The 20,827-nt window shown below is 42.2% G+C and overlaps 1 pseudogene; it reads right to left on the bottom strand.

Annotated features, from left to right (window-relative positions):
* Positions 1-16,935, bottom strand: part of LOC135548311 (netrin receptor UNC5C-like) — a 257,700-nt pseudogene extending 240,765 nt beyond the window's left edge.
* Positions 16,936-20,827: the final 3,892 nt, after the last annotated feature.

Raw genomic sequence — 20,827 nt, 5'->3', positions numbered from 1 at the left:
TATTTTCAATGACGGCCTAGGAACAGTGGGTTAACTGCCTGTTCAGGGGCAGAATGACAGATTTGTACCATGTCAGCTCGGGGGTTTGAACTTGCAACCTTCCGGTTACTATTTTGTGTATGTCCATTACATGAAATACAAATAAGAATCCATTTAAGTTACAGGTTGTAATGCAACAAAATAGGAAAAAAGCTAAGGGGAATGAATACTGTAGTACGAAGTCACTGTCAGTCAACTCATATACAACAATGTGCCATACGTTAATGCCAAAACAGTTACAAACCGAAACAAAGACAAACAGTGATGCCGTCCATCCGATAACATATCATGTCAGCCATGTGTTTGCTTTAGCTAACTCCTCTTTTGTGTTTGTTGCAATGCTAACCATGCAGCCTATGACATATGACAAAAGGCTTGGCGAAAGCACATATATATTTACATGGCTAGTCACATAACAAAAAAACATGCAATTCTGTTGCAACAAGCAACATTGAAAGCACACCGAAGATTCCATAAATCCAGTCTTTTACTTGCCCTTATAAGGTGATTTCCCCTGGCTGCTTTCCTGCTAAGGCCATGGAAAGATGGAAAAGCAACAGGGCATTTGTGGTTGCACCCCAGTGGAGCCCATAGGGAGAAGAAAGACTAATTAAAGGGCAGAGGATAGAGTGTGTACTTGTACTCACTCATGATGTGCCCTGTCAGTCCCTCTCCTTATAATGGTATGAGAAGGGCCACTTAATTGGAAATTACTTTTCCCTCCCTCTGTCTTTCTCTCCTTCTCCCTGTCTCTCCCATTCCCTCTCTCCCTCTTGTCCTCCATTTCTCTCACCTCTGATCATAATTGGCCTCTCCATAAGGAGTGGGGGCCATAGTACTCCCCTGAACCCCCTCTCCTCTCCTCTCTTCTCCTCTCCTCTCCTTGTATGGGATCCTTCAGTGTAATTACTGGGGTGTTAGCTGATTCACCCTCTGAATGTGAAATTACTGTGAATGTTACAAGCCACCAGCCACCTTAAATTGGGAGCCATTACCTGGCATTCAAAACAGAGGTGAGAACACAGGTAACCATCACCATCATCATCGTAATCATCATCCCTTATCCAAGCTGGTAGGTTGATTGAGAACAGGGGCTCTTTTTCAATGACCATTTTCAGTGACTTAATGCAGTCAAAAGTCAAAATGGAACACAGTACTCTGGAGATAGTAGTCAGACAAAATGATCGCTCACTGAGCTCTCTAATGCATTCTGTGTCACTCCAAACCCTGAGCACTCATGAAAACAAAGCCGCACACACACACACACACACACACACACACACACACACACACACACACACACACACACACACACACACACACACACACACACACACACACAGAGAGACACACACACACACACACAGACACATTGCACACACACATTACACACACACACATTACACACAACACTTCAGCTGTGTATGTGATGTGAATGGGAGAGGCTTTCCGCTCTCTGGGTGGTATTGAAGAGGAGTATCCGTTGTGCTGAAACAGAGGTCAGCCGTTCTGGCACAGGCCTGCTTGTCAAGTGCTGCTACTTGTGCTGGGCCCTGCTAATGTACTGCTAATAGAAGTGAATGTTGTACTGTGACACTCTCCTGCAGTTTAGAGTGTCACTCTGCAGGGTGATTAATGACATTCTCCTTTCCTCTTCACTCTCTGTCAACCTCTCATCTTCTCTCTCTCCCTCTCAACTTCTACATCCTACTCTCTCCCCTCTTTGACTCTCACCCTCTCCAATCTTCCTCTCCCGCCTTTCATCTCTCCTCTCTACTGTATCTCTGCTCCCCTCACTCCCCCCTCCCTCCCTCCCTCCCTCCCTCCCTCCCTCCCTCCCTCCCTCCCTCCCTCCCTCCCTCCCTCCCTCCCTCCCTCCCTCCCTCCCTCCCTCCCTCCCTCCCTCCCTCCATCCCTCCCCCTCTCTCCTCTCTACTGTATCTCTGCTCCCCTCCCTCCCTCCATCCCTCCCCCCTCCCTCCCTCCCCTCTACTGTATCTCTGCTCCCTCCCTCCTTCCCCTCTCTCCTCTCTACTGTATCTCTGCTCCCCTCCCTCCCTCCCCTCTCTCCTCTCTACTGTATCTCTGCTCCCTCCCTCCCTCCCCTCTCTCCTCTCTACTGTATCTCTGCTCCCCTCCCTCCCTCCATCCCCCCCTCCCCTCTACTGTATCTCTGCTCCCTCCCTCCCCTCTCTCCTCTCTACTGTATCTCTACTCCCCTCCCTCCCTTCCCTCTCTCCTCTCTACTGTATCTCTGCTCCCCTCCCTCCCTCCCCCCTCCCTCCCCTCTCTACTGTATCTCTGCTCCCCTCCATCCCTCCATCCCTCCATCCCTCCCTCCCTTCCCCCTCCCTCCCTCCCCTCTCTCCTCTCTACTGTATCTCTACTCCCTCCCTCCCTTCCCACTCTCCTCTCTACTGTATCTCTGCTCCCCTCCCTCCCCCTCCCTCCCTCCCTCCCCTCTCTACTGTATCTCTGCTCCCCTCCCTCCCTCCATCCCTCCCTCCCTTCCCCCTCCCTCCCTCCCCTCTCTCCTCTCTACTGTATCTCTACTCCCCTCCCTCCCTTCCCACTCTCCTCTCTACTGTATCTCTGCTCCCCTCCCTCCCCCTCCCTCCCTCCCTCCCCTCTCTACTGTATCTCTGCTCCCCTCCCTCCCTCCATCCCTCCCTCCCTCCCCTCTACTGTATCTCTGCTCCCTCCCTCCATCCCTCCCTCCCTCCCCTCTCTCCCTCTCTACTGTATCTCTGCTCCCTCCCTCCCTCCATCCCTCCCTCCCCCTCCCCTCTCCCCTCTCTACTGTATCTCTGCTCCCTCCCTCCCTCCCCTCTCTCCTCTCTACTGTATCTCTACTCCCCTCCCTCCCTCCCCCCTCTCCTCTCTGCTGTATCTCTGCTCCCTCCCTCCCTCCCCTCTCTCCTCTCTACTGTATCTCTGCTCCCTCCCTCCCTCCCCTCTCCCTCCCTCCTCTCCTCTCTACTGTATCTCTGCTCCCTCCCTCCCCTCTCTCCTCTCTACTGTATCTCTGCTCCCTCCCTCCCCTCTCTCCTGTATCTCTGCTCCCTCCCCTCTCTCCTCTCTACTGTATCTCTGCTCCCCTCCCTCCCTCCATCCCTCCCTCCCTCCCTCCCCTCTCTCCTCTCTCCTCTCTACTGTATCTCTGCTCCCCCCCCCCCTCCACTCTCTCCTCTCTACTGTATCTCTGCTCCCCTCCCTCCCTCCCTCATCTCTGCTCCCCTCCCTCCCTCCCTCCCCCTCCCCTCCCTCCCTCCTTCTTCTTTCTTTTGTATCTCAGTGAATAAGACAGACGACACACAGGATGTTGGGAGTCGTTACTGTGCCCATGATACAGTATCTAGCCGCATCTGCACAGCTGGAGATATCCGGATTCAACAGCACTGCTGCACACACATCCAGTGAAGTAACAGTCGTGTACCTTTTCCCACCAATAAAAATAGAAAGTGACGTCAGGTGTGGGGACACAAACACAGCAGTCTGTTTTCACAGTAATTATCACACTGAACCACACACTGTCTGGGGTAGAGCCAACAAACAACATGTTCCTCTGACATCATCAGCCTGAGGAAAAGGCTCCGGGTGGCCATTTGTGATGATATACACAGTGTTGGGTTTTGCCCTTTGCCATCACCTATGTGTGAGTGCTTATGTTACTGAGTCTCATTTTCCCTCAATTAAATATGGGCTTTAAAGTATAAACTGTGTCATCTTGTCACATTCTGGGCATTGCCAAAAGGTCTTAGCGCTATGTAATTCACAAGCATTCCTCCACACACAATGTGCTCATTGTGCATACAGGCATCGTTTGTGAAATGACCGCAATGGCTGTAACCTTAGCAGCACCTCTGGGACCAGAGTTGCCAGGCAATGGGGGGAAACGGTTAGAGTAAAAATAATGATAGCAATAACATTCTCACTAACCTCTATTTTTTTTTACACACTTTCTGATCAATCTTGACATACGAGGGTGAGAGTGTGCGTGTAATGTGTGTGTGTGCCTCTGCATGTGAGGTTAGGCCTAAGTTTCCCTTCACTTAAAAAATGACAAACACTCTGGTAGTTTGAACAATATAGATTCCAGTAGCTTTTCTCTCCAATAAACAAAGCTCAGAAGACTAGGAGGAAAGAGGGAGATTGGGTTGATTTGGATCCCCATTAGCTGATGCCAATGGCAACTTTACAATACAGCTCTGTATTTGTCATTTTTTTAATTTTACCAGGCAAGTCAGTTAAGAACAAATTCTTATTTTCAATGACGGCCTAGGAACAGTGGGTTAAGTGCCTGTTCAGGGGCAGAACGACAGATTTGTACCTTGTCAGCTCGGGGGTTTGAACTCGCAACCTTCCAGTTACTAGTCCAATGCTCTAACCACTAGGCTACCCTGCCGCCACAATAACACTGTAAGGTTCCTTGAATTTGTTCTGGACCTGGGAACTGTGAAAAGACCTGTGGTGGAATAGTGGATTAAGTGCGTGTGTCATTAAGGCTTGGACGATATCCAGATTTCCATACTATCATACCATTCTTTTGCGATCCTGAGATTTACGCTATTGCCAGCATACCATACAGTCATTTTCGGTAAGTGTGGACATTTACAAGCGAAAGTGAAGGAGAGAAATTGTGCAACTGAAAAAATGTATGCATGCTTTTCTGAAGGAAGAGAAGCATGTGTACATGAAGCATAAGGGGAAAGTATGAAGAAAGGAAAAGAAGCTAGTAGAGAAAAAATGGCAGCTCATCCAGAGCTCTTGGACATCTCAAACAGGGCAGAAAGACATTCTAAGACATCTGATGGCAAACATTTAGTAGTGAATTGCATACAGTGTAACTTTGCACCTCATGCGCGTTGCGCAATAGAGACTCGCCGATCGATATAGAACCCAATGGACTCACCACCTCCAGCTTTCTCATGTTGTGCTATTTACAAACAAACAGGTGACTGGCTCAACTTTTCAACAGAATCGGCAGACTAAATTACACCCCTGATCACAGGCAAAAGCAGTTCACTATCATAGCAGTTAAATCGTTGTATAATTCCTTCTCGCATCTACGAACTGTCCTCCTCTCACCCTTTCTCTTCGATTGTGGACTTCAGTGCACAACACATCAGCTGCGTGTGACTAGGCGAAATATCCTTTCCAAGCCAAACCTTCATATCATGAATGCTAACCGCTACACACAGCCTACACCGTTGTCAATATATTAGCTAACATCAAGTCAACATAGCTACTAGAACTACTAAAACCGCTACAATCATGCAGTACAGTGTACAGTTAGCAAGCAGTTTAGTAGTTACACCGGCGGGCCCCGGTGGCAATAAATTAATAAAACCAAAAGCTTACCTTGACTTAGAAGAGTTCCAGTGTTGGATAGCCATAGCCAGCTAGGTGACATAGCATCCCTCTCTGTTTGAGCCGGATGTTTGAGTATGCTAAACTTGCTAGCTGGCTGCATTTTCTAGCTAAGTAAGTGAAAGTTAAAAAGAAAATGAAATATAACTACAGTTTACATACGAATATCGTCAAATATATACATACACCTTAGCCAAATACATTTAAACTCAGTTTTTCACAATTCCTGACATTTAATCAGAGTAAAAATTCCCTGTTTTAGGTCAGTTAGGATCACCACTTTATTTTAAGAATGTGAAATGTCAGAATAAAAGTAGAGAAATAATTTTATTTCAGCTTTTATTTCTTTCATCACATTCCCAGTGGGTCAGAAGAATACATATACTCAATTAGTATTTGGTAGCATTGCCTTTAAATTGTTTAACTAGGGGTCAAACGTTTCGGGTTGCCTTAAGCATAATTCCCACAATAAGTTGGGTGAATTTTAGCCATTCCTCCTGACAGAGCGGGTGTAACTGAGTCAGGTTTGTAGGCCTCTTTGCTCGCACTCGCTTTTTTCAGTTCTGCCCAAAAAAATGTTCTATAGGAGGTCAGGGCTTTGCGATGGCCAATCCAATATCTTGACTTCTTGATATCTTGACTTTGTTGTCCATTTGTTTGTTGTCCATTTAAGCCATTTTGCCACAACTTAGGAAGTATGCTTGGGGTCATTGTCCATTTGGAAGAGCCATTTGCAACCAAGCTTTAACTTCCTGACTGATGTCTTGAGATGTTGCTGCAATATATCCACTTAATTTTCCTCCCTCATTCTGCCATCAAGTTTGGAAGTGCACCAGTCCCTCCTGCAGCAAAGCACACCCACAACATGATGCTACCAACCCCGTGTTTCACGGTTGGGATGGTGTTCTTCTGCTTGCAAGCCTCTCCATTTTTCCTCCAAAACATAACGATAGTTATTATGGCCAAACAGTTTTATTTTTGTTTCATCAGACCAGAGGACATTTCTCCAAAAAGTACGATCTTTGTCCCCATGTGTAGTTGAAAACCGTAGTCTGGCTTTTTTAGGGTGGCTTTGGAGCAGTGGCTTCTTCCTTGCTTAGCGGCCTTTCAGGTTATGTCAATACAGACTTGTTTTACTGTGGATATAGATACTTTTGTACCTAGTATGTATGTTGAGTGGCCTTCTCTATTAGCATCCGGCAAGTCTGTTTTGTTTACAGACAAATAGCATTGTATTTGGTCAAACATATATTTTTTTACAACAGTTTGCTAAGAGCTGGCAGCAGGCTGTTAGCAACACTTTCCTCTAGGCTCAGATTAAATATATGACAGATAGGAGTGGCTATAGAGTCAGCTACCATCCTCAGTAGCTTTCCATCTAAGTTTTCAATGCCAGGAGGTTTGTCATTATTGATCAATAACAATATGTTTTCCACCTCTCCCACACTCTCTTGACAAAATTCCAATTTACAATGCTTTTCTTTCATTATTTGTTTTTTTTATGCATGACTACGATGGCTCACTGTTGTTGGCATTTCCTGCCCTTAGTTTGCCCACTTTGCCAATGAAGTAATCATTAATAGTTGGCAACATCAAATGGTCTTGTGATGGATAAGCCATCTGATTCGATGAAAGATGGAGTTGAATTTGTCTTTCTGACCATAATTTAATTTAAAGTACTCCAAAGTGTTTTTTGTCATTCTTTATAAATCTTGGCTTCATAACAAAGTTTCTTCTTCTTTTGGTTGAGGTTAGTCGCATAATTTCAAAATTTTCAGTAAGTCAGCCAGTCAGACGTGCAGACAGATTTATAAGCCACTCCTTTTGCCCCATCTCCTTCAACCATAAAGTTTTTCAATTCCTCATCAATCAATGGAGCCTTAACAGTCCTAACAGTCAGTTTCGTTACTGGTGCATGTTTATCAATAATTGGAAGAAGCAACTTCATAAAATAATCAAAAGCAGCGTCTGGATGCTCCTTATTAATCCATCAGACCAACAAATATTTTTTACATAATCCACATAAGATTCACAGCTAATTATTTTGTATGATCTCTCATACACTATTTTAGGCCCAGCTTTTGGAACCTTGGCTTCCCTGGATAGTCACTGCATCCAATGGGTACGGATACAGCATTAGGACAAAGCTCTACAATATTAGTAAAAATGTGATCAATAAATGTGAATGATATACACTGAGTGTACAAAACATTAAGAACACCTGCATATACTGACCAGGTGAATCCCGGTGGAAGCTATGATCCCTTATTGACGTCACATGTTAAATCCACTTCAATCAGTGTAGATAATGGGGAGATTATAGACAATTGAGACATGGATTGTATATCTGTGCCATTCAGAGGGTGAATGGGCAAGACAAAAGATTTAAGTGCCTTTGGACGGGGTATGGTATTACAGTAGGTGCCAAGGGCACTGATTTGTGTCAAGAACTGCAATGCTGCTGGGTTTTTGATGCTCAACAGTTTCCTGTGTGTATCAATAATCGTCGACCACCCAAAGGACATCCAGCCAACTTGCCACAACTGTTGGAAGCATTGGAGTCAACATGGGCCAGCATCCTTGTGGAACATTAAACACCTTGTAGAAAAAGATCAGTGTAGAAAGAAAGGCAATGTTGTCCCTGCAAGACATTTCAGAAATTTTAGGAAGGTGTTCCTAATGTTTGGTATACTCAGTGTAGTTACTGTAGTGTTTGTAAACAACCTGATAGGTTGATTAACAACCTGAACCAGATTACAGGTGAGAAGCCACCTCTAGAGCAGACAGCTTGATGAAAATCAGTCAATATTCAGGTCCCCAAGAAAGTAGAAAGTAGATCACTATTTAATTAAATATCTCGATTTGTATCAAACTTTAAAATAATTCAATGTGGGGATCAATGTTCCTCTCAAATGTTTTAGGCACTCATCAAATTTCAGGTCTTGAACCACCTTAGTGATCACTGTGATCGTTTTCACCTCAAATGGTCAAAAATAAACAAAAATAGCTTCTTAGCAAAGAGCAATTTCTCAAGCAAAAATGTTGCTAGGACTGTCTGTGAGTGGTCTGAGTTGGGAATGGAAAGCTCTCCCCACTTGGCTGAGAGGTTTGGTACTCTTTCTTATTGGTCTTTTAACCTTTTGTGACTAGGGGGCAGTATTTTCATTTTTGGAAAAATAACATACCCAAAGTAAATGGGATATTTTGTTAGGACAAGATGCTAGAATATGCATATAATTAACAGCTTAGGATAGAAAACACTCTAAAGTTTTCAAAACTGTAAAAATATTGTCTTTGAGTATAACAAAACTGATATTGCAGGCGAAAGCCCGAGAAAAATCCAGTCCGGAAGTGCCTCGTGTTTTGAAAGCTCTGCGCTCCAATGCGTCCCTATTGAGCAGTGAATGGGCTATCAACCAGATTACTTTTTCTACGTATTCCCCAAGGTGTCTACAGCATTGTGACGTAGTTTTATGCATTTATGTTGAAGAATACCCGTAAGTGGCTCCATTGTGTAAGTGGTCACCTGATGGCTCTCAGAGTGACTCTCGCGTAAAATACAGAGGTAGCCATTATTCCAATCGGTCCTACTGAAAAACCAATTGCCTGGTGGATATATTATCGAATCGATATTTGAAAAAGACCTTGAAGATTGATTATAAACAACGTTTGCCATGTTTCTGTCGATATTACGGAGCTAATTTGGAATATTTTTCTGTGTTTTCGTGACCGTAATTTCCGGTCAATTTCTGAGCCAAACGTGAAGAACAAACGGAGCTATTTCGCCTACAAAAATAATCTTTTTGGAAAGAATGAACATTGGCTATCTAACTGGGAGTCTCGTGAGTGAAAACATCTGAAGATCATCAAAGGTAAACGATTTAATTTGATTGCTTTTCTGATTTCCGTGACCAAGTTACCTGCTGCTAGCTGGACAAAATGCTATGCTAGGCTATCGATAAACTTACACAAATGCTTGTCTAGCTTTGGCTGTATATCATATTTTGAAAATCTGAGATGACAGGATGATTAACAAAAGGCTAAGCTGTGTCTCAGTATATTTCACTTGTGATTTTCATGAATAGGAATATTTTCTAGTAATATTTATGTCCGTTGCGTTATGCTAATTAGTGTCAGTCGATGATTACGCTCCCGGATCCGGGATGGGGAGTCACTAGAGGTTTAACTAATTTACCAAATGGTGACATCACCATGGAAGGCTAAAATTCCCTCCCACCAAAACAGGCTGAAATGTCAGGCGGTCTTTTTAAACAGCTCTTACACTAAAAGGGTATTATCATCATTTTCACAATTTCACATTATTATTCCAAACTAATAGTTTGGAAATATATATTTAAAACAAAGAAAAATCACGTTTGGACTGCACTGGGCCTTTAAGTTACAATTTCAGACAGTGGCCAATAGACATTTGTGGCTATTTGAGTATAATGTAGGCCCATCGGAGTGGCCTATCAACAAAACTAATGGAGCAAATGCTATAACATTTTCACATGGATTTAGATGTTGACTTCTATGACATTGCTTACAATAGCCAATATGCGGTGTTCAATATAGGTATACATTCCATGAGACTTTATAAATATAATAAATGATCTGTAACACAATTGGCCAAATAGCGGACTTGAAATTGCATTATTGAAACCACTTAACAACATTTAATTAATTGCTATCATTATTATTACCATACAGAGAATCATACAAAAAATGGATGCTAACCTCTGCCTTCAAGCCAGTCTCAAAATAGGACACTGCCCCTTTAAGATAAAAAACTGTTTACATGACTCTCTTTTCAAAGACAGTTAGAAGTACACATTTTGTGCTCTTGTAGGAAGCAGTCAATCCCCATTGCTATAACCAAACTAGTAACTCACTAACTAGCAAAGAATATCAACAAATGAGCACATGTGGCTACACGCGTCTCTGCTCTGTAATCCAAAATAGGCATTCTAGGTTACTCTTCAACGGAGGGTGATGGAAAAAAACGCTGGTGCCCGTGAAATAGGACAAGGCTACCCTGATATGCTTCTCAACCTAAAACAAAATCCCCACCGCAGTTAGATGTGCTTTTCTGCATTGAACAAGACTGTTATTGTGTTGATTTAATACCACTTTCCACAGTTAAGAGAAAATTGTATATGTTTAAAGCCAGTGTAAATTTTATTGAAGTTCAATCTCGTGCACCTCTGCGCAGGCTGGCAATTCTTCTGTGTGGGCCTGTTCCAGGAGCTGCACTTGGCCGTCAGCAGTTTAGAAGGAACATTGGTGGGGATTGAACTTAATCATAGTAAACATATTTTAGATCCCTAAATGGCCTTACATTTTGGGGGGTTTGATCGTTCTGGCGATCAAAATAGAAATAGGTGTTCGAGGGGAGACCAGGGCTTTTGGCACTGCTAGGTTGCTACATAGTAGCCGACCAGCAGAGCTGAAGTGCTCCAGACCAGACACTGGGGGCTTGATTAATATTGTAACGGCGTTCTTCGTTTGTCGAAAGAGAGTCGGACCGAAATGCAGCGTGTTGGTTACTCATGTTCTTAACGAAACAAAAATGACGATACAAATACAAAACAACAAAACGGAACGTGAAACCTATTTACAGCCTATCTGGTGAAACTACACAGAGACAGGAACAATCACCCACGAAATATAAAGTGAAACCCAGGCTACCTAAATACGGTTCCCAATCAGAGACAACGAGAATCACCTGACTCTGATTGAGAACCGCCTCAGGCAGCCAAACCTATGCAACACCCCTACTCAGCCGCAATCCCAATAACTAAAAAACCCCACTACGAAATACAACAACATAAACCCATGTCACACCCTGGCCTGACCAACTAATTAACGAAAACACAAAATACTAAGACCAAGGCGTGACAAATATGGCCTATTTTTAGCCCTTTCCTGGATAGCTTATCAGTGCTAGACATAATATGGAAAACAAGAAACAAAGCAACAACAAAAAAACATTATTCAGCAGCCCATCAATCAGTTGGTGTGTGTGTGTGCTGTGGGGTTGAAGCTACGAACCCATAGTTTGTCCTTCAACCTCAGGAACTTGACCACTATCTGCCTGGACCTGTGACTTGGGCGGGTGGTGGGTTTTCCAATCCTGTAGTCGTACTCCACCTCAATCTTCATGTGGCCCATCTTCAGTTTCTCAATGATCATTTCCCTCTCTTTGTCCTGAGACTGCGTCCAGGTTTCATGTGGAGATTCTGCAATTCCTTCCACACCAATGTTGGTCCCTCGAGATAATCTGATTTCTCCATCATTGTTATCATAGATTCACATACAGAACTGATGTCCTCTCTCAATGAATTACAGATTGTTGTCTTCTTGCTGTTCTCCTGTTTAAACTAATGCTATTTTCTTGTTGTTGTAACAACTGCTTGTCGAACTCTTTTTGTTTAAAAGATCCTTCACATGTGATAGAGACACTACTGTCCTCAACAGTACTCCCACCAGCTTTGGTCCTTGTCATGGTAGCAACGTAGGCTACACTTATACTCCACGCAGTTCCAGAAGGATAGGTCACAGGGCAGATGGAAACCACAACAAAAATCAGGGATTCAAACAGTCACACTCCCCGGACAATCCGTGGTCCTGGCCGCAAGGGCTGTGGGCTGTCTACAAGCTGCTAAGGAAATCTGGCTAACTTGAGAGCTAGCTAACGTTAGTTAGAAGCTAGTCTAACGTCTGCGTCAACAAGGGAACAATGAGCTACTTCTCTGGAGCAAAATAGACCTGCTATTCTTCCCTGTAACACAGCGAATGTCCCACACCTTAATGTGATCTTATATGTTGACAATTTTTTGAAAATAAGTTCATTCATAGTCATTTTGAAAAAGAAAGAGATGCATCTTTCAATGCATGTCACCGGAACTGCTACATGTGGAGAGCTACATGTGGAGAAGCACAGTGAGGATCATTGCCTATGCACAGTGTCTGAAAAGGACAGAGGCTAAGCTGGCGTCACACTGCTCTTCGTTATGAAGTATCTTATGCATCTAATAGGCCTTTAATTTAAGTAATAATATAGTTAAGTCTTGTTAACACATTTGACTTTTGGTTCTATATAATTGTGTAATTCCATACCTTAGTGACAGCAGGGTGTATGTGCTGGGATGTATTTGAAATAGGCCTATACATTGATTTAGCTATGCACTGTTTGGAGAACGATCCAAGATAAACCCTCTCTTCAACTGCCTCTTCTCGCTCATCCTCAGCTCATCTGCATATTCAAACAGTCCCAGAGTGATAGCTGGCCAGCTGGGAGTAGAGGGAGTGGGAGCCCTTCCAAATGGAAGATCCAGTCTACTCTCTCTCTCTTTCTCTCTCTATCACGCTTTCTCTCTGCTGGAATCAAGCTAGGTGGATTACCTTGTCAAGAGTACAGGTTCAAACATAGACTAATAAGAAGAAAAGCCCGTTTAAATTCACCATGAGGAGCTACCATCCCGAGAGTCTGTCCCATACTATCAACTATATCTTTCAAAAAATACCCGTGGCTTCCTTAGACTCCTCACTATCAAAAAGAGAAAAGCACCAGGATACTGCTGTGCAGAGCAGAGCAGGTGTGTCTGGGTAAGTGAGACACTGTAATCACCAAACGGGTGAGTCTTTCTGAGCTGAAGAGACTCTCCAGTGATTTGGAAATGTGCACAGGCAACTCATCAGTGTCCAAAAAAGGCAGGGCCATTAATTAGCCCCAAACAATGTTCTCCTGGCTTATTGACTTCTTAATGTACAGGGAACGACCTGGTTTGTGTTCCCACTCCAGTCAATGAGACAGGCCTCTCCGGGGTTCTGGAATGACCATTATGTCATCCTAGCCCTGCCCTTCAGAAATCAGAGCTGCACTGCATTTCATCCTTCGTTTTCTCCTTTGCTCATTCCTCATTAACTATGTAGGAGACTGTGATCCCGGGGCTGGGACACAGGGCTGGGTATTGGGTTGAGGCTGAGAGCTGGGGCTAGGTCTGGGGCTGGTAGCTGCTGGGAGCTGAAGATGGGTCTGGAAGCTGGGACTTGGGTTGGAGCTGGGGCCAGGACTGACTGAATGTGGGTTGATTTTCCCTGTATGGATCATCTGAAATGATGGTGTTGGATCTGCAATTTGAAATGGCCGGCTACCTTCGGAATGAGCCAGAGCATGAAGGGCGAAAGAGTGACTTCCAAACCACTCGGGGGAAAAAATTTATCCTTCCTCCTCCAGCTGGGTCTGTGTTACTAAAGCCCTGAGTTCTGACTATGTGAAAAATCCTCACACCATTACTTACATTATGTGTGCATGGATGTGTTTTGGATTTTCACATAGTACATCATGCACGATAGGAAAGAGGCCACCCACCTGCCTCCTGAGGAAAACACACACATACAGGAATGCACATTCAATGCACCCTGGGGGATACTTTTATACCCTTTTTTGTTTGACAGACAATCCAGCTATGTAGGGAGTCGATTTGGTAAATGGGTTTGGGTGTTCTACATTGCTATTTACTGTGTGATAACACCTTAAAAAGAAAACATAGTTTAATATACATCTATTTCTGTTCCTAATACTGTAATAAAATGTCAGACGGCATTAAAAGAATGAAGAATAATACAGGCCGACACAAAAAAATCAGAAATGTATATTAAACCAATAATGCCTTCCAGTACTATTGTTGACCGATGACTCTAGCCTCAGCATTGTACCTCTGTTCAGATAACAGCAGGTGAATAACCAAGGACAACAGATGCGAGGAGCAACTCTCCTGATGGATGAGGCAGTGATCTATAACCCCGAACTTCACCATCCTCTAAAAAGGAGTCAGGGAGGGAGGGAGGGAGGGAGGGAGGGAGGGAGGGAGGGAGGGAGGGAGGGAGGGAGGGAGGGAGGGAGGGAGGGAGGGAGGGAGGGAGGGAGGGAGGGAGGGAGGGAGGGAGGGAGGGAGGGAGGGGAGACGGAAATGAAAAGTGATGAAAATCCACAACAATAGGAGGCAACATCATATGTCACAACTATATACTTCAGTATAAAAGTCTATGAGTGCATTAAAATCCAATGATAAGATTGATCTAACCCATTGTAGCAACAATATGATACATGTTGGTAAAGCGTATGACAAAAGATAAGCCCCCACAGGCAGATATTAAACTGAATCTTTGCTGATGGGGTTAGAGTAATAAGAAAATTAAATCAAAATATGTTCAATTGCTGTATTAAGCATACAATAAAAGATGGCAGCCAGAGAAGCTTCACTATCAGATAAGTCTTTTTTTATAAAGTCTCATATAAAAGATATCCCGACCAGCGCACTGTGATCCTCACACAGGGTTGAAATCACAGTGTGTGTGTGAGAGAGAGAGGGGGGGAGCAAGAGAGAGGGAGAGAGAAATGGGATAAACACCAAATTGAGACTCAGCATGCAGAATTCTGCAAAAAAAATCCTCAGTGTACAACGTAAAACACCAAATAATGCATGCAGAGCAGAATTAGGCCGATACCCACTAATTATCAAAATCCAGAAAAGAGCGTTAAATTCTAGAACCCCCTAAAAGGAAGCGATTCCCAAGCCTCACATAACAAAACCATCACCTACAGAGAAATGAACCTGGAGATGAGTCCCCTAAGCAAACTGGTCCTGGGGCTCTGTTCACAAACACAAACACACCCCACAGAGCCCCAGGACAGCAACTCAATTAGACCCAACCAAATCATGAGAAAACAAAAAGATAATTACTTGACACGTTGGAAAGAATTTACAAAAAGAATTGTGCAAATTAGAATGTGATTTGGCCCTGAACAGACAGTACCCAGTGGCAGAATACCTGACCACTGTGACTGACCCAAAATTATGAAAATATTTGATTATGTACAGACTCAGTGAGCATAGCCTTGCTATTAAGAAAGGCCGCCGAAGGCAGACCTGGCTTTCAAGAGAAGACAAGCTATGTGCACACTGCCCACATAATGAGGTGGAAACTGAGCTGCACTTCCTAAACTCTTGCCAAATGTATGACCATATTAGAGACACATATTTCCCTCAGATTACACAGACCCACAAAAAAATTGAAAAACAAATCCCATTTTGATAAACTCCCATATCCACAATGTTCAATCACAGCAGCAAGATATGTGACCTGTTGCCACAAGGGCAATCAGTGAAGAACAAACACCACTGTAAATACAACCTATATTTATGTTCATTTATTTTCCCTTTTGTACTTCAGCTATTTGCACATCATTACAACACTGTATATAGACATAATATGACAATTGTAATGTCTTTATTTTTTTGGAACTTTTGTGAGTGTGGTGTTTACTGTACATTTTTTATTGTTTATTTCACTTTTGTTTATTATCTATGTCACTTGCTTTGGCAATGTAAACATACGTTTCCCATTCCCCTTGAATTGAATTGAGAGCAAGAGAGAGAGAGACGGGGGAAAAATAAAGAAACATATTGTGACGATATGACTCAGGTGTAGCTTAAGCTTCCCAGTCTTTCATAATAAAACAACAACAAAACTGCGCAAAAATTGGTATGGTCAACCAAGACTATGTTTCTGTTTACACCAAACTAATGCTTCATGGAAGCTGTGTCATTTTAATGCATAGCCTAACACATTTTAAAAACGTTGATATCCTCCTCATTACAGTAGTCTACAAGAAACAGTCATTTGGGGGGGAATAGCCCAGTGCGTTAGGTGTGCCATCATAGATATGACATTTTAGCTACATTTTTCCATTCCAAACTATTTGCGACTCTAGGCTTTTTTTCGTTGAGGGCATAAAGTGGCAAGTGTAGACCATTTATTTTGATGTAGGCTAACTATGATTTTTTTGTTGCGAAAATCCAGCCTACAAATGATCTACTTTTTGATGGCATAGGCAGCACAACTGGCCATCCGGACAACACTCGAACACTCAGCTCGAGCATTTTTCTGCATGCAGGTATGGCTATAAATTCGATAGTTTACCTTGAGAAGCTCCGATTTCCACGAGGGCAATTAGAAAAACCAAAAATATGGTTGTCATCTTCATTAAGTATCCCGCGACTCCTCTTCTTCCACTTCTAGCAGTTTGTCCACTGTAGCCCATGACGAGCAGTCAAAAACTCCGCGATGAATCAAGTCCAGTGGCTATCAAATGCCGTTCCAAATTACCACAGTCCTTGTAGCAGAGGCAATGGAAGCTTTCGGAGCCTCAAATGTAATGAATAGAAAGGGAGGGAAATTTATAGAGAATCAACAAATTCCAGGACTTCGGTGAAACAGTTTTGAAATACGACAGATATTACATTGGCTTTATATGAAGGTATGCATGAAAAACTCTGAAATTACCGTTTGCTCTGTTCACTGTAATATTGAACTGGTCTAGCTGAATCTATGGGCCGAGGTCTTTTTGATATGTAGTTCATGTTCCGAATCTGAAAATTCACAAAAGTCTTCCGTAACTGGCTCTACCGCGCTCCTCACTCCATCAAGCCAGAGTGTGCAACCTCAGTACCGAGTCTAGCGCACTGATCGACTTTAATCAGAGAAGTCTCCGTCTCTGTACTCTGCCGCTTCAACCAATCCAAATACAACGGACTCCTGTCTGTGGATGCCATGTCAAAACCCGGCCTGGCGCTTCGGAATGGATGATATTGATGGACTATAGACGGCTGAGTTGTTATAGCAACAAAACTGATATGTGTGCAACTTTGGGGCAAAACAGACTGACTTGGCTTAGAATCAAAGGATTGTTGACAACATGTCAACTATATTTCCTTTCCAAATGTTTATTGAAAACGTAAATAGATTAGTACATGATCACTTGTTGGTTCTCAAATAAATTATTACTGTTGTTGGGTAGCTAGCTAATACATTTTTGCCATATTAGCATAGACACGACATGAGTCAAAACACCTCAAAGTAACAAATGATATCAATAACAAGATCTAGCTGAAAGAGACACCTCCCCACATGGTAGCATCTTCTCATTGTTGCTAGCTATCTGGCAATCCAGAGTCATAACAACAAATGGCTCGTTTATTTGACATTTTCAGGCAACCAGTTTGTAGGAGTGTGTGGAGTTATTGATAAGCATTAGTATACCATCAATTATTTCCCATGCTATGATTTTTGAAAATTCCCCAAAATGTTCATAAATTGGTATGGATATATTGTAAAGAATAGACTGTGGACATTGAAATTGACCCTAACATTATTTGGTGATGTAGAGGTAGCCGAATCAGTCAGTTTTGAATTTAAATATATGGCATTTAATAGTTATATTCTACCCTACAATAACTTTAATTTGTATTTGGCTATTACAATATATGTTGTAAAGGTTATTTGAGCATGAATATTGCTTACTGAGCAAATATAAGGCAACATCTATTTATACTGCTGTAAGGCCACAAATCAAATCAAACTGTTGAAATTCAATCAGGAAACACATTTTCTCTAACTGGCATTTGTTCTCGTCACAGCCACACTCCTGATTCTCATTTAGACACAGTCATTAGGCCTAACATGCAGCAATGTCACAAGACCTAATCAATAATTACCACAGAGGGGCATGAATGAGTCTCAACACCCTTGGCCTTGTCTGACTCCTTCAGTCCCTGCTCCCACATAGTCTGACCTACAGGAGAAGAGAAATAAATGGATTCTGCACAACAAGCTCCATATCTCATTGACATTGAATGTGTCTATTGAAATAACGATGCAACCCTGGATGGAGGGAGATCAATATCATGGTGTGTTTACTTTTTCCAATTACAGTAGGGAGCCTGCTTGAATAGACCAGTATAGTTGACATTTCTGGTACAGATCAATGCTGCTAAGCACGGTAACAGTTTTGTTTCCAGGGGCAACATATTGTATGAATGAACAATATCCTGGTTGGTTATATCAGAAAGCCGTACAAGTCATGGCCACAATGGATAGGCCGAAGAGAGTTGGAGAAGCAAGCGCAGAATTGGAAACAAGTAAAAGTGGGGTTTGGAGAGTTTATACAGGCACACATAGTTCTAGGCTTTGGGGATGTGATGATTCAGTCCGCAACCATTTTCAAAAATCACTGCACATCAATCAAGCTCTATGGAGTCTTACTTTTTAGACATGACTTTGTTTTGCGAAGAGAGAAAATGGCAAAGACTTTATTGCATTTAGGGCAATACTTTTTCCATTAGAAAATTACGCTTTTTATTTATTTGTATTTACTGCTGCTGAAAGATTATTTATGCGTGACATAATCTACACTACCAGGAATCTTTGTGATTAATGGGAAATGTGAAGTTGACAGTAGCTCTATGCCTAGATTTTTTTTAAGTGAAAATAACCATTTGTAAATGTAAATCTAATATAAGAAACGGGGTATTCTTATCACCTTCCCTCCATTTAAGGTGAATGAACAATGATGTCAATGGGTCGTTGTCAACTCACTGGCATTTCAATTTGAGTTATGAGATGCAGGAAATTGCTTTTTTGCCATGGAAGAGACAAGCTGACTGGCATTATGGGGCTCCAAAATATCCATCCCTCAAATAGACTTGTTTTCAGAATCACTTTCAGTGTGGGGATTTGCCTAGTGATCCAGTTACTATAGGTCAATATTTCACTGTATGAACAGTAGTATACTGGGAAATGAAAGCAGATTATGCCATTTACATTTTTACATTACCACTCTATGAAAACCTGCTGCATTTGAATAATTGCAGTCAATATTTTCATTGGACTCTAATTAGACATTAAAGGTCATACAGATACATACATCTGTTGTTAATTCATGGGGAAAGGGCTAATGTTACTATTACAGTACTGTTTACATGGTAATTGCATATATATATATATTATATATATATATATATATATATAATAAACACACAGACTACTGTACTTTCTGCTAAATATTTCAAATACTTCTTCAGCAGGTCGACGTTTATTGTCATGAGTCTTGTCCTGGAGGCAGAACTGAGCGATTTCCCTTTAGATAGGCCAGCTGCAAAGTCATTATTTGTAATCATTTAAGGTTAGGGTTAGAGTTAGCAGTGTGGTTAAGGTTAAGGTTAGGGTTAAGTTAAAAATCAGATTTTATGACTTTGTGGTTGTGCTGCCTCCAGAACAAACCTGTGTAATTTAACTATTTTGTAACTACTTTGTAGTGATTAAAAATGCTTATTCCATAATGATGTTGGCTATTAATTACCTCCTTGTAACTTCTAAGTAGATATAGTATCATGTAAATAGTGCACGGTTAAACATTGCTACCAAACTCTCTGACAGATAGACTCATTAGCGCCCAGATGAAGCAGGCTACTCTTTCCTCCACTCGTATTAGTGTCAGATTTTAATTCATTAAAGGACAGTAAAAGTGTTGAATTCCCATTCTGGTGTTATTAATGGTGTGGTTGTTAATTAGAGAAGGAAGAAGGAGAGGGAGGCTGTGTGTTGTGGTAATCAGGCTGACCACACCACAGACTAAATTGTACAATAAACAGCAGCAGTCAGTATTATGTCTCTCTATAGCCCTGCTGATAGCCTACAGTAGTTAGGGAGAGTAATGTCCCCACACTGTTCAGGCTCTCCAAAACTTGAATTTTCTCCGTGTCTCATCAAAGACTACTTAGGATTGATGTTGCCATTTGCTTTTGGGACTCAGTATGAGGCATATGATGCCTTCAGAAGGTATTTATGCCACTTGACTTATTCTACTTATTATTTTGTTGTGTTACAAACTGAATTCAAAATTGATTAAACATATATTTTTTTCTCACCCATCTACACAAAATACCCCTTAATGCCAAATAAAAACATGTTTTTAGAATCGTTTGCCAATGTATTGAAAAAGACATAAAGAAATATCTAATTTACCTAAGTATTCACAGTCCTGAGTCAATACTTTGTAGAAGCACCGTTGGCAGCGATGACAGTTTTGAGTTTTTCTGGGTAAGTCTCTAAGAGGTTTCCACGCCTGGATTGTGCAACATTTGTCCATTATTCTTTTTTCTTCAAGTTCTGCCAAATTGGTTGTTGATCATTGCTAGACAACCATTTTCAGGTCTTGCCATAGATTTTCGAGCAGATTTAAGACAAAACTGTAACTCGACCACTCTGGAGCATTCACTGTCTTCTTGGTAAGCAACTGGCCTTTTTAGGTGTTTTAGGCTATTGTACTGCTGAAAGGTGAAGTCATCTCCCAGTGTCTGATGGAAAGCAGACTGAACCAGATTTTCCTCTAGGATTTTGCCTGTGCTTAACTCCATTCCGTTTCTTTTTATTCTGAAAAACTCCCCAGTCCTTAATGATTACAAGCATACCTATAACATGATGCAGCCACCACTATGCTTGAAAATATGGAGAGTGGTACTCAGTAATGTGTAGTATGGAATTCGCCCCAAACATAACACTTTGTAGAAAG

This window comes from Oncorhynchus masou, chromosome 11 (assembly GCF_036934945.1).
Source record: "Oncorhynchus masou masou isolate Uvic2021 chromosome 11, UVic_Omas_1.1, whole genome shotgun sequence".
In the NCBI taxonomy this organism is placed as follows: domain Eukaryota; kingdom Metazoa; phylum Chordata; class Actinopteri; order Salmoniformes; family Salmonidae; genus Oncorhynchus; species Oncorhynchus masou.
This window is presented reverse-complemented; position numbering and strand designations above follow the sequence as displayed.